The sequence below is a fragment of the Balaenoptera borealis genome, assembly GCF_965194805.1.
Source record: "Balaenoptera borealis genome assembly, chromosome: 13".
Taxonomy (NCBI): Eukaryota; Metazoa; Chordata; class Mammalia; order Artiodactyla; family Balaenopteridae; genus Balaenoptera; species Balaenoptera borealis.
Genome location: NC_138870.1, coordinates 37,028,746 through 37,055,434, shown reverse-complemented (window position 1 = coordinate 37,055,434; position 26,689 = coordinate 37,028,746). Strand labels below are relative to the sequence as shown.

At 37.3% G+C, this 26,689-nt stretch overlaps 1 protein-coding gene across 16 annotated transcripts in view; it reads right to left on the bottom strand.

Moving 5' to 3' along the window:
* Positions 1 to 26,689, bottom strand: part of TMEM117 (transmembrane protein 117) — a 536,620-nt gene that overhangs the window by 441,556 nt on the left and 68,375 nt on the right. Inside the window, exon 2 of one of the 16 annotated variants that reach the window (XM_082349437.1) lies at positions 19,642 to 19,841. The exons of the other annotated variants lie outside the window; for them this stretch is intronic. The gene's annotated coding sequence lies outside the window, so the exon portion shown is untranslated. The remainder of the gene's footprint in view (positions 1 to 19,641; positions 19,842 to 26,689) is intronic. 16 annotated transcript variants of the gene reach the window in all.

Below are 26,689 nucleotides of genomic sequence, written 5' to 3'. Positions count from 1 at the left end.
AAAAAATAAAAAATAAAAAAATAATAATTATTATAGAAAGCCAGGGATTTGCAAGTCTCCACACAACACATTGACAGGAATATTATAAATAGATATTTAACACAGAATGCTTGAGAGTAAAAAACCCATGCCACAAATATCTTAAAGCAAGCTGTAAAGAATATTATTTATTCTTTGAACAAATATTTAATGTGTGCTTATTACATGCCAGCTGTGGTTCTAGGTGCTGGAGATACAGCTGTGAGCAGGGTAGGAAGGTGTTCAAAGTCAACCATCATTTGGGTATTTAATGAAAATGTGATCTTATTTTAGACTGATTGGACTCAATGTTCCCTTTGCTGCAAGTCTTTCAGCCTTGACCTATTTATTTAATTCAGCAGTTGATATTGAAGAACTGCTAAGACCAGCAATTAGAGTTCTTGGAAAATTAAAATGTGAATTTCTTTCTTAACATATGCATATGTCAAAAAATTCACTAATGGATGTACTTTAAAAGTCAAATAATAATGCTGGTGACTTAAGAGTGCTTTGCAAATAAAATACAGTGGGTTAACTGTACATGGCTGAAATAATACAGAGTTAGTAAAATGAGAAATGTGACAGTACCATTTATGCTGTCATCGCGAAACTCATTGCCTAGCACTAATTTCAGTCATTAGAGTCATTAGAACAAAATGGCAGGTTAACACGGCTTGCAATTCACTTGAAACACACAATAAAAGTGCTGCAATATATTAAGGCCAGAACTGGTGTGACCCAAATGTTGAGTCAAATCACATTAAAAAAATTCCCCATAAGCTACTTAAACTTAACTCATTGAGTGTCCATCCTAATGATAGAAACTTGTATACACAGACGGCCATCAGCTGACTCCCCATGAAATCTAATCAAACCAGGAACCTCAGATTTACCCCAGGATGTCACATGAAAATGCACTATCTCCCCCCCCTGCAACGTGACCATATATTTGGTTTCCCTGGAACATCAGTGGCTTATAACTGTTGTCCTGGAATAATTATTAATAGTGCCCCCTTCCTTTCTGAAGTGCACTGGTTTGGACAATAAGTTATATGCCAGCTTTCCTATAGGTCACAGAATTCAGAGTTTTTTTTTAACACGTCAGAGGAGTTTCAGGAGATAACTGAGTGAAAACAGTCTTCATAGGTCAACAGAGGTAAAAGACATCACTAGGAGGGGTACATTTCTGACAAGGTGATAATGACTTTTATTTTAATCATAGATATATTTGTAAATCTGAGTGTATGTTTATGTTACTTTGATATGGTCAAGGTAATTGGAAAACAAATCTTAAAACAATCCGAAGCATCAAGGTGGTACACAAGCCTATATCTGTGTTGGAGGTTAGGGTTGGAGGGCACAGGGATTAATTGTTACAAATGTTGATTAAAGTAAACTGAAATAGCCTAGAACCTCAGAATCTTTCCTGGAGATACAGTAGATTTAGAACCACTAAGATGTCATAAGATTCTAACAAGGATAATGACCTAAAAGCATATTTTAAAATATATGATGAGCTCACATATATTGTGGAAGATGGAGGTAGATGAGTGTAAGAGAATTATGGAGAAACTACTCGGTTTCTTGGCTTTTTTGCTGCTGTGTTCTCATCAGCAAAAGAATAGAAAGGAACATTTCCTTTGTACCTCACAGCCAGACTTTTATGCTAAGTTCTGGGTGCCTTTTCTTCAGGAGTAGTTTTCACAAAGAGGCCTTGAACAAAGAAATAGACTATACAATCTCAGAGGAGAAGGAGTAGAAGTGTTTGTGCTTCCAGGTAAGAGATTAAGGTACTCCTGGGAAGTTGTTAAAGCAAGATTAGAGTGAGGGTGTCTAGATTCACTAAGGATACAAAGATTTTGGCCTCCAAGGTGACAGAACCTCATTTGGGTTTGATTCCATGGATGTTGGTGAAGGCCAAAGTATCAAGGGTCATGGCCTTGGAATTCAGGTAAGGAGACTGAGCTGGACCCAAGGGAAGGAGCCAGCCAGCCACCCTCATTAGGAACACAGTGACCTGGTTAGGATGGTGGAGGTCATCGAGAGGATGTGACAGCTGGCTGACCCAGGAGCTGGACCTGGGCAATCAGAGGTTCCTCACCCCCTCCCCTGGCCTTGGAATGTACATTCTGCCCACTGTTCCCCCAGTGGGACCATTTTCAAGAAGACAGTCTTGAGAGAGCAATGTGTTGTTGAGACCATCTGCACAGAATATGTGATGAACCCAGTTAAGGCCTCTGTATAAACTTTTGACCCTGGTGGGCAGGTATAGAGATCTACTTGTCTTGCGGCCGCTCAAGACAAGCCTCATACATAAGTTCCTTTGCTTGCTAAACCTACCAATCTGGAGCAGTCTGCCTCATTCTTTGGTCTGTCCTTTCCCTCTGAGAACGGGGCCAGTTTCAGATTTCACCCAGGAAGTTCCTGAGGTTGCAAACCTACGCTCTCTTAGACTGCACCATTGTGCTAAAGAAGAGGCAGAAAACCATCACCCAAGCAGCAATGGGAGAGGGGAAGACAGGTAAATGCAGACTCAAGGATTTGTTTCCAGGACCCCTATAAGCCCTGGGACTGCTTTAAACTTTAGATATAAAAAAGATGATCTAAAAAATTACCAATTTTGTACTCTCTGTTCACCTTGGTAAGCGGGAAGTTCAAGCAAGGTTTATTTAATTTAGAGGGAAAAGTATGGCATTACACATACTACCCTGACCAGGAAATATGAAAGGAGGCATTTTCCTCAAGAGGACGCTAAACTGAAGTTAACACTACTATCCATTAAGTCTTCTGCTGCAAAATATCCTACATATGATGCAGCCAATTATAATGTATACATAATGTGTACATGCAACTACTTAATGTATTCATAGATATACATAAGAAACAAATGTAATCTGCAGTTATTTAAAGGAATATATTTAATTTGTTGGGGTCAAAAAGCAGTCAAAATCAACATAGCAGGCATTTAACATACCAGTAAGAATATTTTCTGTTGCAAATAACAAAAACAATGGTTCCAAACCCTTGCTTTTAATCACTACGGAACACTTGGACTTCAGATGTGCTCCAAAAATGGTGTTACAAAAGATATAAGTTAAATAAATATCATTTTTAAATTAAAAAACAAAAATGAAAAATAAAACAAACAAAAAACTAATACCAGCTTAAACTATAAGTCTATAGGCTTCTCATATTTCCTAACAAGGATATTTGTTCCCTGAACAAAAAATAGTTTTCTCCTTACTATAAATGTTTAGAAAATAACGTAGATTTAGTTTAACTAAACAATAATATGATTTCAAGAAAGGCTTCATCCAGCACTCAAACAATATGACCAAGGTTTGATTTATCTCCATTTCCCAGCTCTGTTTCTTCAGGGTGGAGTCCCATTTTAGCCAGCTCCTCCAGCACATTCATACATACTCTTTGTAATCCTAAAATGACTGTAGCAATCCTGACGAATGTGTCTTCATTTTTGTCTGGGAGGAAAGCATGCTACTTTTGCCCTAGGATTTCTTGAGAAGTCATGTGATTAACTCCAGTTGGGCTTGTTTGGGTCCTGAACCAAACACCATAGCCGGAGTTATGAAAAGCAATGATTAGCTAAGTCTATGTCACATGCTCCACTCCTAGAGCCAGATGAAATTAGTTCCCTAGCGCTACATTGATCCACAAATGCAAGGCAAGTATGGCAAACAAGTTGAAAAATGTAGAGCCCTAAGATGAAAGGTCCCTGGGTCCTTGAATCACTGCTTGGAACAGAGGTGCCTGCCATGTTTTGGGCTTAAATGAGTGAGAAATTCAATTGAGATGTAGTCATTCTATGTTTTGTAGGGTTTTATTACTGCAGCTAGCATTGTCTTACCAGATACAAGATGACCAGTGAATAAAAAGCCCTGAGAAGGTAAGAAAAAATGGGGTTAAAAATGGTCCAAGTGCGCAGTGGTTGAGAATCTGCCTGCTAATGCAGGGGACACGGGTTCGAGCCCTGGTCTGGGAAGATCCCACATGCCGCAGAGCAACTGGGCCCGTGAGACACAATTACTGAGCCTGCACATCTGGAGCCTGTGATCCGCAACAAGAGAGGCCGCGATAGTGAGAGGCCCGCGCACCGCGATGAAGAGTGGCCCCCACTTGCCACAACTAGAGAAAGCTCTCGCACAGAAACGAAGACTCAACACAGCCATAAATAAATAAATAAATAAATAATTAAAAATTAAAAAAAAAAAATGGCCCAAGTGGAATCTTTACTTCTTTTTCTTTTTTATGTCCCTAGTACTCAGCAAAACACATGGTAAAATATTTATATTGGATGAAATCCTGATGGGCAGATTCTAGAAGGAAAATTAAGACCTGTCCTCAAGTCCTCCAAAAGAAAAATTCTACAAGTAAAATATGCAGGAAAACACATCTTGTTGGCAATGATGTAGTCATCACTCAGACCACTCAATCTCAAAGACCTAATGCCCAAGACTGTATAGTTTGTTGTCTACTGTGCATGCACCACACCTGTCTACAAGCTGCAACACGGTGAGGCCATATTTGTCTTCCTCACCACTGGTGTCCCCATGGCACTGACACATAGAATGTCTTAAATAAATAAATATTTGTCCAATAGATTAAAAAGGAAGGGACACACAAACAAATGAACAAACAATATTCCACTGTATGACTAAAAGCCCTCTGTCTCTGTAAATCTGGTGCCTACTGCACCCGCCCTGTGAGCCCCGTGGAGCCCTGCAGTTCTTCAAGCTTTGCCTCCTCCTCATTTTCTCCCCATAAATTAACTACCTCCTGAGATCTATTCCCTCCTACTCAGCATGAAGCTCCTGTTTCCTTATCAGACTTTCTTTTCCGCAGCACCCTTGTTTCTTGTGCACCCCAGGTTTATTTTATACTTGCCCTTCAAAACCCCAACTCTGATTCAGAGCTACAATTTGTTTTCTCCAATTTCAGTAAACTGTGGAAAAAGCTACACAAATGGGTTGATAAGCTACTACATAATCATGATTCCCAACTTCAGCTGCTACCACAGCACTGCACATTAATACATCCATTTCAAATTTCATCTCAAAACTCCTACTAAGCCTCTTTCACTCTCAGAATATGACCTTAGTCTCAACCTCAAGAAAATGTTGCTACTACTAAATATGATTTCCTTCAACATTCTTCCCACTCACATTCATCCACTTATCTACTTTCTCTGTTATTCTTACTTTCTTCTTCTGTTTTTCTTTGTGTTCCTCCCGCAAAAGAGACCATGTGTGCCTTTTTAAAAACATACCCTCCTCTCTCTTGGTGCCTTGCTTCATCATCCATTCTTTCTCTCCTTTGTGTTTCCAATCTCTCCCACTCTCCGGGTTCTCTTCCCTCTGCCTCTAAAGCCTCTTAGGTCCATCCTATAAACAAGGCTTTCTTGACCTCATATCCTTGAACTACCATCCATTCAACTTTCCTTCTCATCCAGACTTCAAGAGAGAGTAATCTTCATCAGCCCCACTCACTGAGATCTTACTTGCAATGCAAACACTCTACTGAAATTGTTCTGGCAAATGTTAATGGCCCCCACCATTGCCAAACGCAATAGAAATATACTGGCCTTTAACTTACAGGACATTTTGGCTGCATCTGACACTGCAGTATCCACTCTGTCCTTTTTGACACTCTACTTCTTTGGCTTCCCTAACACCAAATACTCCTTGTGCTTTTTCCACTTTGTTTATTCTTATCACTTTGGGGGCATCTCTTCTGCTTGTCACATAAACGATAATGTTCCCCATGGTCTGCCCTCAGTCTTTCTCTTTGTCATACCACTACGTGGTCTTGAAATGGAGCAGGACCCTATGGTCCTTGCCCCCCCCATGTCCTCAGCCTGCCTTTCGCCTGTGGAAAAACTTTAGCCAGAGAATAAGTTTAATCAGAGAGGGCTTCCCTGGTGGTGCAGTGGTTAAGAATCTGCCTGCCAATGCAGAGGACACGGGTTCGAGCCCTGGTCCGGGAGGATCCCACATGCCGTGGAGCAGCTAAGCCCATGTACCACAACTACTGAACCTGCGCTCTAGAGCTCATGAGCCACAACTACTGAACCCACATGCTGCAACTACTGAAGCCCACGTGCCTAGAGCCCATGCTCCACAACAAAGAGAAGCCACCGCAATGAGAAGCCTGCACACCACAACAAAGAGTAGCCCCCGCTTGCCACAACTAGAGAAAGTCCACGTGCAGCAACGAAGACCCAACACAGCCAAAAATTAAAAAAAGTTAATCAGAGAAGTGAGAAAATGCAGAAACAAAGGAAAACAATCAAAGGAGACCGAATAATAGTTTAATCATTAAGCATAGTCAAGGACCTTTAGTTCCTCCTTAAGGTCTACAGATAGTATTCTGAGCCATATTCCATGAGCTGTTTTGCAGATACTGAAGCCCCCACCAAGTGGAGGAGGATGACTACATGATGACCAAATTGAAGCCATGAAATTGAAGCCATGACATAAGCTGCCACAATTCCGAGAACTGGCCTCAAAGAAATGGGAACAAACCCTGGAACTAAAGATTAACTGTACTTATAACAACCAAGACGACGCTGGTCAGACCACCGATGACCAATTTCAAGATGACTGTCAGAGCTGACTATATTGTTTCTGCATGTAGCCCCCTCCCTCTGTCTATAAAAGCTCTTGCCCCCTGATTGTCAAGGGGGGAGTCAGTCTTTGGACAGGCATCTGCCCTACCCCCTGGTTGCCACCCTCCGAAATAAAGCAACCTTTCCTTTCCTACCAACACTTGTCTCTCAAGAACTGGCTTTCCAGCGGCAAGCAGCCGGACCTGGGTTCAGTAACAGTCTCACTCAATCTGTGGGTTTAACATCCAATATCTCCAGCATAGACTTTTCCTCCTGATCTTCAGACTGGAAGAGCCACTTACCCACTGTCCTCTTCGATGTCCTACTGCCAATTCAAACTCAGTATACAGAAAAGAATTCAAATTTTCCACCTCTCATCCCAACACACAGTATACCCACATTTCCAATCTGACCTTTTCCGTCCCTAAATCCACCCCTACTTCTGACTTTACCATCTTATCATTTTCAATATAACTAAAGGTTAGATTCATTCTTGATTCTTGATTCCTCCACACCTTCCATTTCAATCAACAGTCTTATTATTTTATAAACTTCCATGCATGCTCTTCTCCCATAATTTGGATTCCCATTGTCTCTTAAATGGGACTGTTGCAACAACCTAACTGGTCTTCCTTACTCCAGCCTCTTTTCCCATCTCAATCTACCCCCAATAAATCTAACTAAAATATAAATATGGTCACATCGTCCCTTCACTTTAAATCTTTCAATGATCACTCTTCTCCTACAGTATAAAATTCAAGTTCCTTATCATGGTATACAAGGCATTGCTTGAGTTGACCCACGCTATCTTTCCTCTCTCACCACTCCCTACCTTTCACTCTAGTTGCATAAACACTAAACAGATTGCAGATTCCTATGTTAATGCTGACCCTCTGCCTGAGATACTCTTCTTCTCCCATCACTCAACTAACACCTATATTTCCTGTGGGCCTTAAAATGTAAGTCAGAGATGATCTCCTCTAGGAAATCATCCTCACTGTTAAATATTTCATATATTGGAGTAATCGTCAGAAGAGCTTATAGGATCGATTCTCTCAGGAGGTAGTAAGTTCCCTTCAGGGCAAACAAGGAGGAATGGGCACTACTGAAGCCAAGTGTAATGGGTTGGATTACATGATTTTTATGATCCAGTCAAATTTGAGGATTGTAGGGTTTGTTGTATTGGTGAGAGACTAGCTCAAAGTCTGCTAACTCAAAACACTTTTATTTTTTAAAAAAAGAAATTAGTCTTACCCGTTAAGAGAAACAGTATTCTTTCTTATGTCTTATCTGTCATCATATGCCTAATATATAAAATGAACCCAAAGTAACACACTGACAAGATTCTTTAAAGTTAACATTTAACATTTTAAATATTAGAATATGTGACAATTGATATGTCCTGTTTCTTATATCTAGAAGAGTAAAGTATAAAGTGAAATTGGATCAGAGCACTTGAAAATTAATTGAACTTTACTTCCAATCAGACTAAAATTAGTATATGAAGAATTCATGATGGATTTGTATAAATTATAGTTTATAAGAACATGATATTTTTTAAGATTTACTAATTTTAAAATGTCAATAAAATAAAAGTAACTAAAATAAGAGAATCATTCCATGCATGGGACACCAACAAAGAAAATTATCTAACAAAACACACCAGAATATCATTAGGGATGAAGGATATTCTAGTTAGACAAACATGGCTTTATATAATAAGTATAAAATGATGAAACTTTTATACCATAAGGGCACCATTTCATTAATATTCAGATCAAATCTTGTTATTTCAGTGTACAAAGAGAATTTTAAAACATTGAACAGATGGCTATTATCCCTTATTAGAAGTAGGTGCTTACACAGAAAATGTTTGTGATTCACTGAGTTCGACAGAAAATCAAATATGGAGAGTTGAAATATAATTGCATATGATACTAAAAATATGCATTATAATATGTATTTCAAAAGGTTCTAGAAAGAAAGGAAAATAAGACCATGGTTAGAAACAGCAAAAACTATAGTATTTTCAGATCTAGGGTTTAATGTCAATTTTTTAAAAATGTATGTATTACAATAATTTTGAGTAAAATATGTATCCACTAAATAAACAAATATTGACATAAATTATTCTCCCCAGGAAAAACAGGAATAAATCTTCCATTTCATTGAGAAAGTCCAAATATTATATTTTACTATTATAATATGGCTATTTCCATTAGATCATTCTTAGAATTAATTGATTTAAATTGCTTATTATTGCTCAAGAGGAAAAAACATAATTCCAAAAGGAAATAAAAGGCATTCACTTATTATTATCTGTTACTTTTCCTTTTAAGGAGAAAGGAGCTATTGAAGAAAATGAATATTAAATTAACATTACATCTTAGCTTGTAGCCTAGGATAAGATTGTAAGATAAGATTTAGCAGCACACTTAATTCATGCACACATATAATATTATAAAAGTCTATAATTTTGATGAAATCAATTTGTTCTTTTTTCCTAGGTATCTACTAAGTGGAATCATATTAAACAGCATTTCTGGAGTCAAAACCCGTCAAAAAAAAAGTAAAAAATAAAATATTTTTGGAAATGATACAGGTTGTTACTATCACAATTTTGTATTTTGAAATGGGCGATGGGATAGAAAGTATAGCTTCCTGTTTTTAAACATTAATATCATCACTATTATTATTAAATTTTTACATCATCATTATTATATGGATACCAGCTTTGAAAAATAATAATACCTATACTTTTTTTAAAATTTATTTATTTATTATTTATGGCTGTGTTGGGTCTTCGTTTCTGTGCGAGGGCTTTCTCTAGTTGTGGCAAGTGGGGGCCATTCTTCATCACGGTGCGCGGGCCTCTCATTATCGCAGCCTCTCTTGTTGCGGAGCACAGGCTCCAGATGCGCAGGCTCAGTAATTGTGGCTCACGGGCTCAGTTGCTCCGCGGCATATGGGATCTTCCCGGACCAGGGCTCGAACCCGTGTCCCCTGCATTGGCAGGCAGATTCTCAACCACTGTGCCACCAGGAAAGCCCAATACTTATACTTTTAAAATAGGTTTTTATTTAGTGTTGGGCATTCTACTGATCCAACTGAAAAAGAAAGGTTAAGCTGTCAAAACTAATCCCTTGAAGGCTGATCCATGGTTTCAAGCAATCCTGGTCAATCACAAGGCTTGGACACTGGCTCCCTGATCACAGATGGAGATGGGACAGGAGGGAATGGTCCTCCCACAACCGTAAATACTGGCAAGGCAAAACCAGGCCAAAATTCTGCCATGTCACCCACATTTCCAGTATCCTATCATCTGTATCCATGTATACATGACTCCTTCCTGCTATCCTGAACTTGGCTTTCATTCACAGCTTTCCACAAGTCCTCTAACTCAGACTGGTTCCTTGTATTTGCAAACTTGTTGTTTTCTCTGCCTATTCCATTTATAGATTTACTAAATAAAGATATTAAAAATTCATAACAGGTTCCCAGTTCCACATATATCTGAACAGACTGAAAAATCCATAACTCTTCTAAGAAATCATAACTTTTCTGTAACAGAGGTGAAGTCAAACCACTGCCCCCACGATTAGAGAGGCAGGCAGGCGAATACAGGGAGTCACAGCTGACTGCAGCAGAAACTCACGAAAAAAAACTGCCTTGGGAACCAGTGCTGGCATAGGAAGACTTGAACTGTAATTAACAAATTGCTGGAGGGCTTAGTGTGTACAAGACTTAAATTAAAAACTCCAGAGAAACCTAGCCATAGGAGAGGTAGGAGGGGGGCTCATTTTAAAATGTGTCAGAACACTCTATTCTTCTTTTTTTTTTTTTTAATTATTGCTTTACAATGGTGTGTCAGTTTCTGCTGTATAACAAAGTGAATCAGCTATACATATACATATATCCCCATATCTCCTCCCTCTTGCGTCTCCCTCCCACCCTCCCTATCCCACCCCTCTAGGTGGTCACAAAGCACCGAGATGATCTCCCTGTGCTATGCAGCTGCTTCCCACTAGCTATCTATTTTACATTTGGTAGTGTATATATGTCAATACTACTCTCTCACTTCGTCCCAGCTTACCCTTCCCCCTCCCTGTGTCCTCAAGTCCATTCTCTACGTCTGCGTCTTTATTCCTGTCCTGCCCCTATATAGAAACTATTCTTCTTAACAAGGACTGCCCTCAGGAGAAGCTACTTCACCAGACCTAACTTGCTGAATTTCAATCAGAACCTAAGTGATATGGAGGAAAAGAAATACCCAACTCTAGCCCTCTCTAACCATCCTCTCCCACCTTAGAGAACCGTGGGGGAACTAAGAAGCACGTGTAAGTTCACAGTCCAGAGGCATAGGCTCACTAAAACACTGAGGCCTAATCATAGGACTATAGAATGCCTCCTCTTCCCCCACTTCTTACCACCATATTACTAAAGGCCTATGTATACCTGGTACATCGTGTCCAGTTATCAAGAAAAAGATTACAAGGCATACTCGAAAGTAAAAACAGATTTTGATGTTTATGATAGTAGCTTATATGGAAAATTCTTAATTTTGTTGGTAATATTTTCACAACAAAAAGATTCATTTTACACATTTGTTGAACACCTACTATGTGCCTGTCAAGTGTTATAGTCTATAAATATAATATAATGTAAATATAATATAAATATAATTTTGAAAATACAACAAATGTACATTTTCATGTATTGCAAAGGAGCAGGAAGCAAGAAGTATAGTAAGCTAAAATTTAAAGGGTACTAGTGAGCAAATTTAAAATCTAGGGTTACTTTAGGGCCAAAGGCCCATAAGAGCACTAAGAAAATGAAATAAAACTAAACCTGGAGATACTGCATACTAGGAACTGAACCTGAGTCTCCACAGTAAATCACGATCCTCCAAAGAGTCTAAAGTTGTTCTAAAAGAATAGTGTCTCCTGGATTCCAAACTTGGCAAACCCAAATACATTCTAGAAGAAAACAAGCCTAATTTAAATCCTCAGAATTCCCACAGATTATATTATTAAATTATTAGTTCAAAATTAATACTCACCAAACACAAAAAGAAATGTTACTATGAGTGAGAGTTGACAAAAACAGCAAATAAAATATTTAGACCATACAAGTACTTCAGATATTGGAATTACCAAATATAAAGTATTTAAAATCTGCTGTCTTAACACATGTTAGCATTCCTCTACCTTCTTTTTTTTTTATAAACCACTTTATTGAGATAATATATCACACAATTCTCCCATTTAAAGTACACAATTCACTGGCTTTTAGTATATTCACAGACTTGTGCAACCAACACCAGAACCAATTTTAGAACATTTTCATCAACACAAGAGATAATCCCACCCCCCCATAAGCAGTCATTCCTCATTCCTGTCACCCCAGTCCCTGGTCACCACTGCTCTGCTTTCTGTCTCCATGGATTTACCTCTTTGGGTCATTTCATAGAAATAGAATCATTCAATACGTGACCTGTCGTGTCTGACTTCTTTCAGTGAGACAATGCTTTCAAGGTTCAGCCATGCTGTAGTGCATGTCAGTATTTCATTCTTTTTTTTTTTTTTTTTAGTATTAGTTGTTTTTTTTTGTTTGTTTGTTTGTTTGTACTGCAGGTTCTTTTCAGTCACCAATTTTATACACATCAGTGTATACCTGTCAATCCCAATCGCCCAATTCAGCACACCACCATCCCCACCCCACCTCCTCTACCTTCTTAAACATATGAATTACAGTAATAATTTCTGATACCTTTGCCTACTAATTATGTCAACAGTGTCATTTCTGGCTTTGTTCTATTGATTAATTTTTCTTCCATCATGGGTCATATATTCCTGCATCTTTGCATGCCTGATAAGTTTTTAATGAATTCCAAACATTATGAATTTTCATCTTCTTGGGTGCTAGATATTTTTGTATTCCTATTAGTACTTCTGAGTTTTGTTCTGAGATGCATTTAAGTTACTTGTGAACAGTTTGATCCTATTGAGTCTTGCTTTTAGACTTTGTTAGGTAGGATCAAAGAAGCCTTTAATCTAGGGCTAATTTTGTCCCACTACCGTCGTTCTGAGTACTCTACCTGATGCACCATAAATTCCAGATTTTTCCTCTGACTTGTGGGGACACAAACTATTCCTGGCCCTGTGTGAGAGCCAAGGACTTTACCCCTGCTCCTTTTGAATGGTTCCTTCCCCACCTTGGGTGGTTTCCTCACATGCATGTGCTGATCATGACTCAATTGAAGACTCAAGGGAGATCTGAAAAATCTTTGGAGTTATTTTGCTGTGTTCCTCTCTCCTCTCCAGTATTCTGCCCTGTGAAATCTATCTGTCTTGCCCTCCCCACACACCAAACTCTGTCTCTTCAATTCAAGAAGACACCAGGCTCTGCCTGATTTCCCTCTTCCTGCATTGAAGCCAGGAAATTCTCTCCAAGAAGTAAACTGGAGTAACTGGAGGGCTCACTTATGTAAAAAGACAAAGAGAAGATCTTAAAACCAGTCAGTAAAGGCAGATTTCTTCAAAGTAACAACAACATACCCATAGAAGATATCCTAACTGTAACAGTGGATGTCATAAAACAGTGTTTCAAAGTGCTGAGAGGAAATAACTGTCAACCTAGAATTGTAAACCTAGCAAAAGTGTCTATTGTAACAAAGGCAGCTATTTGAAGGCACCAAAGAACAAACAAGGCAGCCAAGATTGAAGGCCAAGATCCCTGAAAGAAAAATGCATTTAGATAAGTTCTCATTTATTGCTGCTTTTTCCCCTTGGGAGATTTGCTGATTTTCAGAGACCATATGGAAAACTGTGGCTTATAATTTGAAGCAGTCTCACTGGGTGAGAGAGACAGAAATTGGAATTCTGGGCTACCAATGCCACAAGGACACAAGGGACCAACTACCAGAAAAAGGGAAACTCCGAAAGTAAGCCCAAAATTCTAACACAATTTCCTATAGAGTATTTGCTGACACCTAAACTATGTAGGCGAGAGGTAATACCAAGCAAAGAATAACTAAGAGAAAAACCCTAAGCATAGGTTTTAGCAGTCTCATGATGTTGAGGAAACAAAAATTGGAATTCAGGATACACCAATTCAGGATACACCAGGAACTCTGAATGAAGTCTAGGATTTCAGATGTGGTACATTAAGGGCTATAACACAACAGTGAGGGCAAACCAGAAACAGACCAGCCCAAACAAAGCCTGAAACTCATTTTCTATGTGCATTCCAGAAGAAAATTAAATTTTCCCTAGGAAAGATTATATCATCATGAACCTCTGTAATTCTTCATATATTATCCTTGATGTTCAATAAAAAAAATAAATAAATAAGCACACAGGACAACAAGACAAGAAAAATTACTGAAAACCCAATAGAAAAAAATATATAATATAAACTCATTAATGATGCACATAGAAGTCAAAATAACTATAATTAATATGTTCGAGAAATAGATTAAAAGATTATGAATTTTATCAAAGAACTGGAATCTATTTTTTGAAATCAACTGGACGGTCTGGAACTAAAAAATAATAACTGAAATTAATAACCAATAGATAAATTTAACAGCAGTTACATATGTACATACTGTATGATTTCACTTATATAAATTTCTAGAAAATGTAAATTAAGCAGAACAGTGGTTGCCCAGAGGTTTGAAGGGATAAGAGAAAGGGATTACAAAAGCTCATGGAGAAACTTTAATCTTGATTGTGGTGATGGTTTCACAGATGTATACATATGTCAAAACTATACACTTAAATATATGTACTTTATTGTATGCCAATTATACTTAAATATATGTACTTTATTGTATGCCAATTATACCTTGATAAAGTTGTTTTAAAATAAAACAATAATTATATTATCTTTTTGGTTTAACACATATGTGGAATTTAAGTTATGACAAAAATAAGGAGTAAATGGAGTTAAAAGCTATAAAGGTCTTGTAAAGTGTTGGCAATATTAATTAAAGGTAGACTCTGATAAGTCAGTGATGTGTTTTACTCTCTAGGGCAGGGGTCCCCAACCCCCAGGCAATGGACCGGTACTGGTCCGTGACCTGTTAGGAACTGGGCCACACAGCAGGAGGTGAGAGGTGGGCAAGCAAGTGAAGCTTCATCTGTATTAACATCCGCTCCCCATTGCTCACATTACCACCTGAGCTCTGCCTCCTGTCAGATAAGCAGTGGCATTAGATTTTCATAGGAGCTCGAAGCCAACTGTGAACTGCGCATGTGAGGGATCTAGGTTGCGCGCTCCTTATGAGAATCTAACGCCTGATGATCTGAGGTGGAGCTGAGGCGGTGATGCTAGTGCTGGGGACCAGCTGCAAATACAGATCATCATTAGCAGAGAGGTCTGACTGCACAGAGACAGTAATAAATCAACTGCTTGCAAACTTATATCAAAACCCTATCAGTGGGCTTCCCCGGTGGCGCAGTGGTTGAGAATCTGCCTGCCAATGCAGAGGACACGGGTTCGAGCCCTGGTCTGGGAGGTTCCCACATGCCACGGAGCAACTAGGCCCGTGAGCCACAGCTACTGAGCCTGCGCGTCTGGAGCCTGTGCTCCGCAACAAGAGAGGCCGCGATAGTGAGAGGCCTGCGCACCGCGATGAAGAGTGGCCCCCACTTGCCGCAACTAGAGAAAACCCTCGCACAGAAACGAAGACCCAACACAGCCATAAACAAACAAACAAATAAATAAATAAATAAATAAAATTAAGGAAAAAAAAAAAAGAAACCAAGCCTCCTTAGTGCCCACCAGTGCTTCTTAAAAACAAAAAACAAACAAAAAAAAAAACCCTATCAGTAAGTGGCAAGTGACAATTAAGCTACATCTTACAGAGTAGACTGGACATAAGCAACACACGTCGGGTGTCACTGTCTCCCACCACCCCCAGATGGAACCATCTAGTTGCAGGAAAACAAGCTCAGGGCTCCCACTGATTCTGCATTATGGCAAGTTGTATAATTATTTCATTATATATTACAATGTAATAATAATAGAAATAAAGTGCACAATAAATGTAATGTGCTTGAATCATCCTGAACCATCCCCCACCCCCTAGTCCATGGGAAAATTGTCTTCCATAAAACCAGTCCCTGGTGCCAAAAAGGTTGGGGACCACTGCTCTAGGGTGATCACTGAAAGAATAAAAGTATGTATAACCAACAAAGAAATAGAGTGGGAAAAAATAAAATACAAAAATATTTTACTTATCCAAAGGAAAGCAAAGAGGAGGAAAAAAAGAACTTAGAAAATATTAGACAAATAAAAAGCTAGTTTGTAGCAAAATGACAGATTTAAACATGCATACATTCATAATTACATAAGTACAAATGGACTAAAAATTGTAATTGAAAGACAAATGTCACAAGGATTTAAAAATAGAAGGAAAAAAAAATTGAGAGAGCATATCTTCTATATACCTTCAAAAAACTTCTAAAGGTTGTACTTCAAGGAAAATGAACCTGCCTCCAGAAATGACCTCAAAAGAAATATCTGAGACAAGAAAGAACGGTGAAAAAAGAAACTGATCAACACACATCCAATCTAAACAAACACTGTTTATATAAAATAATAAAAATATTATTGTCTACTTTATGGGGTTAAAAAGAGAACCAGAGGACTTCCCTGGTGGTGCAGTGGTTAAGAATCCACCTGCCAATGCAGGGGACATGGTTGGAGCCCTGGTCTGGGAAGATCCCACATGTCACGGAGCAACTAAGGCCATGTGCCACAACTACTGAGCCTGCGCTCTAGAGCCTGCAAGCCACAACTACTGAGCCCGCGTGCCACAACTACTGAAGCTTGTGCGCCTTGAGCCCCTGCTCCACAACAAGAGAAGCCACTGCAGTGAGAAGCCCGTGCACCACAATGAAGAGTAGCCCCTGCTCACCACAACTAGAGAAAGCCTGTGCAGCAATGAAGACCCAATGTAGCCAAAAATAAATAAATTTATAAAAAATAAAAATAAACCAGAATACTCAACAACAATCCCATGTAACTAAGAAATCATTGACCTTAGTTAAAATGTTTTAAGAATTTTTATCATACGGGAGATGACTAAGACATTGATTAGCTGTACAGTTGCTAGGTTTTTAAATTTTACTTGAAACAGTGATACTTCAAGGATAGCCACTAAAAGAATAGGTATTGAAAGCATAAATTATAAACCAAATGGAGAGGTAGAGGAGAGATAGAAAAGTGAAAGAAACAAATGAATAAAATACAATCACCCTCATCCCCCCTTCCCAAAAAAGTAAAGAAAGAAGAAAAAAAAGGAAAAACTATGTAATAGAAAACACACAAAAAAGTGGGAGAATCAGATCATAATATAAATGTAATATGTTGATCTTACATAGTACAATAATTGTTAGATAGAAGATAGAAAACTGACAGAAAAATAAAATCAAAGATGTGTGTTTGCAAGAGACATGTGCAAGAATACAGTAAGGTTGGAAGTAATAGGGTGTAAAAGTATATATCAGACAAAACTAACCAAAAGAAAGCTAGAATGGGTATGAATTCTAGACAAATAGATTTTAAGTGAGAAAATAATATTAGGAACAAAGAGAATAACTACATAATGACAAACATTAAGTTCTCCAGGTAAATACAATGATCTTCAAGTTGGCACAATGCATCAAATGAGATAGATTCAAAATATATAAATAAAGTCTGATAGAACTAGAGGGAGAAATTAAGAAACCCACTATCATAGTATGAGATTTTAACATCCCTCTGCTATTTATTGATAGGTCACGCAGACACCAAACATTAACAAAGAAATAGAATATTTGAATAATAAAATTAAAACGTGATTTAATGGACTTATATTGAACCCTCCATACAGCAATTAGAGAATACATATTCTCTTCTAACATGCACTGAAAATTTTACAAATTGACCATGTATTATGCTACAAAACAAATCTCAGCAAAATTCAAAGATCAGATATCACACAGACCACATTTCCAAACAAAATACAATCAGTTAGCAATCAATAACAAAAATTTAATGATTTTTATATCTCAGTTCAGAAATTTTAAAACGTATTTCAAAATAATTCATGCATAACACAAAAATTTTAACGGAAATGAAGAAATACTTAGAATTAAACAATTTTTAAAATATTCCATATCAAATATATAGAATAAAAAAGAAAGCATTACAAAATGGGAAATTTAGTCATCTATTGCTTATATTAAAAAAGAAAGCCTGAACATCTATAAGCTAAATATCCAACTTAAGGAAAAAAGAATAAACTTGTAAGGTGATGTTAAAGGCAAGAACAATTATTAATTAAATTGAAGGTAAAAATAAAATACAAAGAATCAACAAAGCCAAAACAATTTAAATTTAATAAAACACACAGATGTCTTACTAGATTGATGAAGAAAAAAGGGAGAAGGCAATAAAAAGTACTAGAAATGAAAAAGGTACATAACCACAAACACAACAGCGATCCAAAAGAAACAAATTTCTTGAAAAATATTTAACTTGCCAAAACTGATTAAAGAAGCATAAAACTTGAATTATTCTAAAACTACTAAAGAGTTCTTCAGTAGTTCAAACATCTTTTTATAAAGAGAATATCATGCCTAGATGGTTTGATAATGGAGTTCTTTTAAACATTTAAGTAACACATAATTTCAATCTTTCAAAAACTCTTTCCTCTAGGATTTTATAATTCATTAAAATGTCTATTTAAAAGAATAGATATTGACTAAGTTGGCTAATGTTAATTTAAATCTGAAATTCAGATGTTGTTATTTGTTTTCTCAGACATATTCCACAGCTTATGAAAAAAACTTCTCAGAAGAACTTAAGCACTACAGTTCCTGAAATTCTATAGGATAGGAGTTTAGTAGATGCAGCTGGTTGGAAGAGGGAAGAAGAGCGTTGAATCTACAGTTACATAGCACTTTACATAAAATGTAGGAAAATCAATTATCCGTATTTGGGAAGGATATGCCAGAGTGCTTCTCCTGAGTTTCACACTGCCCATTTTGAGTTGAATTATTCCATTAAAGTACCAAAGATACCTTGACAGATGTTTGCAATAAATAATTCCAAAACATACAGAACCAAATCTGGATATTTCTCAACATATATTTAATGAGCATATAGGTTAACAATCTTCTAAGTTCAATATTTTTCCAACAAATATTATTTACACAGCTACTAAAAGTACTGGGGATACATATGTTTAACACATGCCATGTTATGCAGATCGTGGCAGACGGCTGGTTTGAGCCTAAAGCTGGGATTCAGACTGGTCTGATGAATTGAAAGGAAAAATTCCTAATAATTTAAATACTTTATTTTCTTGAGATATTCTAGCTGAGTATAAAATGAAACAGGCAAGACAACACTGTTTCTAAAGTACGGTGGTACATATTATGGTAAAGCTCAGCCTGTGGATCAAGGTCTGAGCCCTGTGAGACATAAGAGCATACTTTTTGGGTACTTAGGAATAAAGTATATAATTCAGAGATGCAAATAGAAACTTTTTTCTATTCTTGGGTGGAAATTGGTACAAATTTAAAATAAGAAGGATTTCATGGAGTTCATCTTTATTTTAGCAGCTTGAGAGCTTATAATTTTGGGAGCGCTTGGAAACCAGAGCATAGGCATGGATCTCAAACTGAGTAGGTTAAAACATGAAGCCATAGCAATGGAGGCACCAGCCTTAACCAGCTTCAACCCCACTCCACCTCCAGGCAGTAGACATCAACAGAAGGCACTAGAACAGAATATAGCTTCATCAGCCCATATGATATGCCCCTGGGGACTAAAAGAAATAAGTGTTTGAGATTTTAAAGAAGGCTAGAAATTAGAGGTTGCAAAGAGTCAGTGAAATGGTTAGGCACATAAATACGATCCTCTAACCCAATTCAATACTTTTAACCAAAACACACATTTGTAAATTGTGATAGCCAAACTCCAAGATGGCTCCTACTGAGTCTCACCTTTTGCTAGTCACTCCTTGTGTAGAATCTTCCCACACTGAACTATGACTGGCCTGTGACCAATAAAATATGGTTGAAGTGACAATGAGTGACTTCCAAGACAAAGTTTGAAAGACACTGCAGTTTCCACCTTGGTTTCTCTCTTGAATTTCTCACTCTGGGGGAATCAGCTGTCATGTCTTGGGGACAATCAAGTCGCCCTATGAAAAAAAATCCACGTGGTAAGGAACTGAGGGGTCCAGCCAACAGGTAGCACCAACTCGCCATCCACTTGAGAGAGCCATCTTGGAAGAGAACTCTCCAGTCAAGCCTTCACATGCCTGTAGCCCTGGCTGATATATTCACAGCAACTTCATGAGAGATTCCCAAGGCAGAACCCGCCAAACTGTTCCCAAATTCCTCACCCAGAGAAACTGTGTGAGATCACAAATATTTATTGTTGTTTAAGCCTCTAAATTTTGGGATAATTTGTTACACAGCAATAAATAACTCTAGGCTCTGTAATTATTCCAAAAGCTAATAGGAGCCACTTCAGAATGTGAAGCATGGAAATAACAAAACCTAATATGATATATGGTTTTTATGATGAAAGACCTGAGATCACAAAATAGAAAATAAAAGTACAATATTCATAGTGTAAATGCTTACTTTACCTTAATAAAGTGTTTGACATTATGGTGACAGAGCAAAAGAACTTTTGTGGAAATAACCATCATAGCATAAAAGCCTTGAAATAATTGAGGAATTTCAAAGGGCAACCTTTGTGGAGAAAATGTTATTAATATTTTCTTTGGATCTCTTCTATAATGCACATAATGTGTCATATTTCTTACTATATTTTATACACTATTAGTCAGAGTTTTGATGCATATATTGCCAATAAAATTTAAAATATAGGAGTTACTTTAGATGATCAGTGTCTATGCAAACTGAATGAATAACAATGCGTTATAATTTAGATGTTAGGGTTTTTTTTTCATCTTTGAGCATGCAAGCAATAGTACTTCCAAGTTTTAATCTACTAATATTTATAATTTATCTCAGATATAAAAAGAATAAACAAGCAAAACAAAGAATCACACCACATTCTGCATTTACAACTTGTATTTACAGAAAAGAGATAAATGTATACAACCCATTAGAATCTACTGTACCATTTTTGCTTGAAATCCTACTCCTACAGAATCCATTATTTTTATTTAGTTCTTATATAATAGACACTTATGTAGTGTTATGGTCTTCTAGGCTGTGTTATAGGTATTTTATTAAAGAGTTACTTATGTAGCTTTATTCTAAGCTTTGATGGCTATAATTTAATATTTAATATTTGTATAGTGTAAATTGCTTTCCCATCCTGAACATCACAACTGTTTCTTTTCTATGACTTAATCACTGTTGAATATTACTGACATTTATTTTCTGTATGAGAGGGCATGAAAAATCTGTGGTTAGAATATTGGTATATTTCAATACTTTCAATTCAAAGAACTATTTGTCCTCAGTGCAGTTCCATGACTATACAAAATGGAATTGACTATTTCTGTAGTACACCAACTTGAAATTATGACAGACAAATTTTGGTTTTGTTCAATCAAGTATGCAAACCAGCAGCTTCAGAGAGATCAGTAGGAAAATCTTTCCAAATATAATCTCATTTGAATTAGTCTCTTGTACAGTGTTAGAAATAGTTATTTGCCAGTGCCTGGGGGAAGTAATAACTTATGATGTGTTGGTGGTGATGAATATTGATATTGTAACAGGCTAGATGCTACAGTGGTTTATCATTAAGACATAAGATAAAACAGTGATACCTATTGTAGGACCACATTGGGAATCATTTGTGTAATTGCCAATGTGTGACTAGATGTCACCGTAATTTGCACATCAAATACATGAAAAAAAAATTTTTAGGCAGCTTTTAAATGCAAAGTATTATCTGAAATCTCAGCTATTTCTTTTATTAAATATGTCAAGATAAATCCATTATAACTGTTCATACCATTTTTTCTAACCACCAAATTATCACAAGATGATTAACACTATTGGAGAATGTCTATTCCCCACACCAGGTTGTTTCCTTCCAGGTAGAAAATACTCCACCAGGTACATTACTTCTCGCCTCTCTCCGCTTCAGAGGGGAAGTGACTTATCTGACTGATCATTCTGGAAGAAAACTGGCATGTGTAGCTTAGCATCTTTTCTCTAGAGACCCAGTTTCTCCTAGAGAGCCTGACAAATTCTGCTCTGCTCCTCCAGGGGAGGTGTGTCCATGCCGTGTTGCCTGGGACTGGGAAGCCTACTTAATTCTGGAGGTGAGTGTTAAGAAGTCCTCTTGTCTGCAGATACAAGCTACATTCTCCAGTACATTGTCAGAATAGACGTAATATCTTGGTCACCATAATATTTATTTCTGTCTTACTTCTTAATTTATTTAAAACTTGGGCAGAGAAGAGGGGTGCTTCTTCTTGGGTCTCCTAAAGGACTTAAAATCATCAGTGATTAGAACAAACAAATACTCTACAGAAAGACAAAATGCAACCACCCAGACAATAACCAGCATTTTCATGAATTCCAACTTTTATACTTATATAAACTACCTAAGTTGTTTGAAGTCACAATAAGGAGATTCAAAGAATTTAGGCAAAGGTAAGGTTAATAAATTAACATGGCTTAACCAAGAAAACCTCAAAGCAAAGATGATATTCAGACCAACTGAAACATAATATTAAGATGATGTCATGCTAACATAAATTCACCAAATTCATCACCTTAGTGTAATGACTTTGCTTTAAAAAAAAACAGACATATAAATCACTTAGTATAATTAAACCAGAAGCACAAATAAGGCTAGATTTGCCTGCTTGTTAATTTCAGTAGCATTCTCTGTTTTCCATCACTATCAGGATGTCATCAAGGATGTCTTATTTTCTAAAATGTCCTTAAGCACAAACAAAAACTTAGAAATAATTAGATTCATAATCAACCTTTACAGACAATGAAGTTACTGCTCCAATCCCTAAATGTACAGCCCTTCCTATTAAGAGAAGCCATTGCAAGCACGCTGTCTTCTAACACCAAAGAGAAGGAATGACTAGGCAAGTGTTGAGAGAAACCAAAGTTTGTGAGATATATTTGACTCAGTGTTAAATCCAACAAAAAGACTCCCTATTGTGCTTTTTTCTGGTCCTGCTGACAAGAGGTGCTCTAGTGCAGGCAATTTGGAGAAAGAAAGATTTAAGACTGTGTACAGTAAGGTTCAGGAAGAAAGGTCACCTTAAGAGCATAAGAGCGGGCATTTGGAAGATGTGTGAAGAACAAGAGGAAAGCAACCAAACAGAGGAAAGGATGGAAAAGCAGCCAATATAAGAAAGTCATTGAATGGAAAGAATGTCAACTGAGTAAAGAGGTGAAACTCATTTATTCAATGAATATGTGTTGAGCGACTCTCTTATGTACAGCCTAATCTTAACTTCGGTTATGAATGTGAAAACTCTTACTTCCCTTAAGGAACTTGACATTAGCTGGGGAGATGAGACACACAGTAACAAAATGTAAATAACAAAATATGATTAAATAACACTTGCATTGTTATTTAATATATGATAATAGAGAAAAAAGGAAGAAAGAATGGAAGAAAGAGAGAGTAGAAAAAATAAAACTTTTACTCACTCTTCCTCTTTGCCAAGGTCTTTCACATATACTTCATTCAAATGTCACAGTAAGCACTAGGTATGATTGCCCCCAATTTACAGATGAGAAAGTAAAGGCTCAGTGAAATTACATAATTTGTCCAAGATCACATAACTAGTAAGTCTAGGATCTAAATCTAGCTCTATCAGATTCCAAATCTTTTTCTTTCCACCAAACAATAATTTTTTAATATAAGAAACTGTATGTAAGGGAAACCAAGTGCTGGAAAAGGAGCAAAACACATTGATTCATCTATGCATCCACCAAATATTTACTGAATACCTTCTCTGAGTACATGCATGTGCTGGAGGGAAATGATCAGAAAGAAAACCATGTATCTACATTTTTCAAGCTTCTAGGCTAGAGATAGGTAGTTAGGCAGAGATAGATAGATAGATGGCAGACCGACAAATGCAAATAAACAGAACTAAGTAGGAAAAGCACAACAGAAAAACCAGAAAATGCTATAGGGTTCAAATGAGGGTAGATAACATTATTTTAAGAGAATCAATAAAGGCATAATAAAAGATGGAAAGGTGGGCAGGTTTATTACAACTGGAGTCAAAGACTCCAGTTATGGAGGACAGCATGAGTAAAAGATATACAAAGCAAATATAGATCAAGGACTAACAAAAAGCAATAGTGTAAATGAAGTATAAGATACAGGAAGCAGACTGCAGGAGGGAAAGCAAAAAGGTAAATTGGGGTCAGATTGTGGAAGACTTCAAATATCTGGCTAAGTATTATGTTTAATTTTGAACACAATGAATAATTAGGTTTCCAAGCAGAGAAGAGGGATTCTCTGTGTTATGCTTCAGAAGATAAATTTATACAAAGTTATCCACATTGTAAAGAATAGACTTTAAAATGCTATTGAAATAGTACAGGTTTGAAGTGGTATGATGGCAAAAAGAATGAAAAAAGGAGAGGGGTAGGAAGAGGTACAAAGACATTTAAGGGATAAAATCCATAAAATTTGGTAACTGATATCCTCTTGAGTATAAAGGAAAGAGAGGTCAGAGAACGGTTTCAGTGTTTCAAACTCAGGAAACTGGAAAATAGTAATGGCGGTAACAGAGAAGGGAAAGATGTAGAGAAGGACAGCTGGGGTAGGGGTGCCGTGGAGGGAAGGAATCAGAGGTCGAATCTGAATCTGCAGTTCTAGTAAAATCTCAAAATGGAGAGGTCCTAAAAGAGATGGAAATATCATGAGTGATGTTGGACCTAGAGATATGAACTTGGACTGCATGAACCCAGAGCTAATCAGTGAATTCTTTAGAGTAAATAAAGTCACCAAAAGAGAAAGCATCCATTGAGGAAGAAAAGAATGGAGAGGAGGACTAGAGATACAACATTATCTCTAGTGTTTGAATCATAGAAGTTTGAGCTTTTGAATCATAGAAGCAACTATGTCATGTGGTTCACTTAGTACTTGTAGGAAACTGGAAGTTAAGAAACCAAAAAAGGAGACCAAAAAAAACAAAAGCAGAGTAATATAGTAGATAATGTTTACTATGGAAATCAAATAAGAAAACCTCAAGGAGAGTACAGTTAACAGTATCAAATTTTACAGAGATTGAAAGAATGAAGACAGGTCATTTGAGACTGAAGAAAGCATTTCCAGAAGCATGGTGAGAATGTTAAAGTGGCTTTGAGTGGTGGCTAAGACAGACAGCTGTGGAACTCAGTAGAACACAGGGTAATTCCCAGTGTTGAGGCAATCATAGAGGGAATTCTCTGGTGGTCCAGTGGTTAGGACTCCGCGCTTTCACTGCCGAGAGCATGGGTTTAATCCTTGGTTGGGGAACTAAGACCCCGCGAGCCATGAGGCGCAGCCAAAAAAAAAAAAAACTGTGTACAGGAGGCAGGCATAGAGCCAAGAGCAACCCAGACCCACTTCAAGCATTGTACCAAGCAAGTATCATATTAGTTTAAAAAAAAGAAAAAGAAAGAAAGAAAGAAAAGGAGAGGGGGAAAAAGTTCAAAGGCCTAGAGTCCAGAAAGCATTTATCTTGAAATATAGAATCAGAAGTAGCTTCTAACTAACTACTCAGTTATACAAAGCCATCCAAAAGGATTAGTATGGTGAAATAACCTTTTGTTTAGGCAGTGATTCTCAGGTGAGGCTGGCACTGAAAAACTTTGCTGGAATTTGGTGACAAGTTAAAAAAGAGGAATTTTTTAAAAATGTATTCAAAATTCCTGCAAGAGATGTTCTAAAAATGGAACCAAAAAATATGATTGCTGACGACATAAAAATAACCATCAACTTTCATCGGACTACACCAGATGGAGCCTGCCTACACAAAAAGTGCACAGTCACTAACTATAAAAATAAAAAAGAAATGTTTGGGCGAGGACAGACTGAGGTCTCTGGTAAAAACCGTGATCACAGCACTCTGCCGGGAGTCCTACAGCACCATGTATGCAATATTTTTGTCAAATAATATGAGTGTGTCTGGCAGTTATGTTCTATCCCAGGCTGTGTCCTTGATGATAAGTGCATTCTGATGGAGTGGAAATAGAAACTGAAGGATTCCCCTACCCACTAGAGAAGAACACTAAGATATCAATCTAACAAACCAGTAAGGATGACTAAATGTCACAGACTGAGAGACTGGAATAGAGATCAGAACAGAAATCTAAATCAACCTCAACCAGCCAAGGTCTAAAATCACAACCTAAGTCTACACAACCAGACCATAGGGAAAGGGCATCGCTGAGATCCCTCACTCCAGCTGCAACATTCTGTGAGTTTATAAATCCTTATAAAATTTCTTGCTTTTTGCCTGATAAAAGTCTAAAAGAAACCTAATGTTAGAAATAAATAAAATAATTAGTTTGGAAATTCATGTAAGAATTATGAACCTTCCTGGTTTTATTTTAGCCCAGGAACTTAAAAAAAATAAATTAAGCTAAAAATTATACACCTACGTTTACGCTATACATAATGAGTAAGGGTGAGGGCTTGGGAAACAGACCACCAAGGCTCGAATCATGGTTTAGCCACTGCCCACTGGGATGACCTAGAGCCAGCTGTGTAACCCTTTCCACCTCTGGTTCTTCATATGCCAAGTGAGGGTACTAATATTAACCACATCTTAGGATTTTTCTTAGGGTTGTATTGCAACTTATACATCACTTACTCAAGAGCCTGACACAAAGCATGCCCTCAAGGTGAGTTGTTATTATTGTTTTATCTCTGCATCAGTAAATCACATTTGATCTCTGCATGCAACTCATCACATCTACAACTGGGCATAGAAGGGTCTTACCTAAGTGGTGTCAGATAATCTGAATATGCTCTAGGAGGTTGCAACCCTAACCTGGATCTAACTGTAGCAGCAGGAAAGAAGGA